The sequence below is a fragment of the Microcebus murinus genome, chromosome 2 (genome assembly GCF_040939455.1).
Source record: "Microcebus murinus isolate Inina chromosome 2, M.murinus_Inina_mat1.0, whole genome shotgun sequence".
NCBI lineage: Eukaryota > Metazoa > Chordata > Mammalia > Primates > Cheirogaleidae > Microcebus > Microcebus murinus.
The window spans coordinates 19,749,936-19,751,711 of record NC_134105.1 but is presented as its reverse complement, the minus strand read 5'-3'; the positions used below and the strand labels follow the sequence as shown (position 1 = coordinate 19,751,711).

Sequence of the window (1,776 nt, the reverse complement as noted above, 5' to 3'; positions counted from 1 at the left end):
TGAAACCAGCCTGACCAGAGCGAGACTCCCTCTCTACTATAAATAGAAAGAAATTAATTGGCCAACTAATATATATAGAAAAAATTATCCAGGCATGGTGGCGCATGCCTGTAGTCCCAGCTACTTGGGAGGCTGAGGCAGAGGGATTGTTTGAGCCCAGGAGTTTGAGGTTGCTGTGAGCTGGGCTGACACCATGGCACTCACTCTAGCTTGGGCAAAAAAAAAAAAGTTAAAAAAATTAAAGTTTGTAAAGTTACGTTAAGCTTTCTGAATAAAGAAAAATACCTTGCAATAAATTTGGAGTAGGTAAGCATACTGCTTTAATGTATAAAGTCCACAGTAGTGCTTAATAATGTCGCTTACCACTCGCTCACTAGAGTAAGTTCTATTACTGGAAGCTTCATCTTCAGTCAGGTTAACAGCCTATATAAGCAGACCACTTTATGTAATTTTTATAGCAAGTAACTTAACCTAGGGAACCTTCCGTACAGGTAAACACTCACCATAAAACTGACAAACGACAACCACCAGAAAAAAATACACACAAATTTAACATCTTACTAGAAAAATGAAAACTTATCAACATCTTTCATTCAGTAACAAACAAGGGCGCCGGGACCAACGATCACCAGCAGCCCGAATATCAAAAAATTATGCTTCCGAAATCTCTTGATGTCGATTCCGCACGAAGAGCAGTCGAGTTGCCCCACGTGTGCCACTCACGACAGAAGCCCTTTTTGCCTTAGTGGTTACAAAAGCAGAGTGGCAGTGTTGGCAAATACATCTTTTGGTAAAGGTGAAAATAAAGCCCAAACAACTTCCTATTCCATGTTTCTGAAGTTAAGGAGGGAATTCCAGTATCTTCTCAATCGGAGGGAAGCGTTTACAAGGAGAATCTATGATTGTGTCCTTTCGATTTTTATTTAGAAGCAAATGCAAGAAAGCGAGGTGATATGCAAATATGCGCAGTGCTTGCTGGGAAGGAGCGGCAGGCGCAGGGGGAGGGTCCCAGAAGAGCCGCCCCGGAAGCTAGCGGGGAAGCTCCGGTCGGTCTGTTGTCAACCGCTTCGCGCGGCCGGCGGCCTCCTGGCGCAGGAAGACCGGCTCTTGGCAGCTGTTTGTACCTAACTGGGGAAGACACGAATCCCAACCTATCAAAACTGAAAATGCCATTCCAAACTTGTGCCTTCCCTAGCCATGCCCCCCGTAGTAGCCCCGCAGGCTTGCTCAGGAGGCACCTGAGCACTGCGAGAGCGAAAACTGGGAGCCGATAATCACTACATGACAACAACGGATAAGCAGACTGCCATGGTGTTTGTAGGATGGGTTGCTATATGCTGCACTTCGAAGGAGTATATTAGAGATAAAAAAAAAAGTTGAGTGATAAGAGTGGTAGAATAAGGTACAGCCTGATAACATTAATCAGAAAAATAAAGCAATGGTGCACCTTGAATGAAGTTCTTTATCAACATAGATATTTTAAAAAATGAGTGGGAAAAGGTGTTGAATAGGTTACAGCATACCATTGATGTAATAGAGAACGTACGGGCGTACAGGCAAAACCCAGTGCTCCTCACTTGATTGCTCACAGTTACAGATTGAACTCCTTGTTCTACTCTTTCGCCCCTCCTCACTGCTGCCTTTTACTCATCTTTAAAAAATAGGCGGGGCGCGGTGGCTCCCCCTGCAATCCTAGCACTCTGGGAGGCCAAGGCAGCAGGAGGCAGGCAGGCGGATTGCTCAAGGTCAGAAGTTCGAAACCAGCCTGAGCAAGAG

The 1,776-nt window shown here is 45.0% G+C and overlaps 1 non-coding gene across 1 annotated transcript; it reads right to left on the bottom strand.

Annotated features, from left to right (window-relative positions):
- Positions 1 to 605: 605 nt before the first annotated feature.
- On the bottom strand, positions 606 to 739 carry LOC142869864 (U11 spliceosomal RNA). Its single transcript, XR_012918413.1, has one exon. It is a non-coding gene; the product is annotated as a U11 spliceosomal RNA (small nuclear RNA).
- Positions 740 to 1,776: the final 1,037 nt, after the last annotated feature.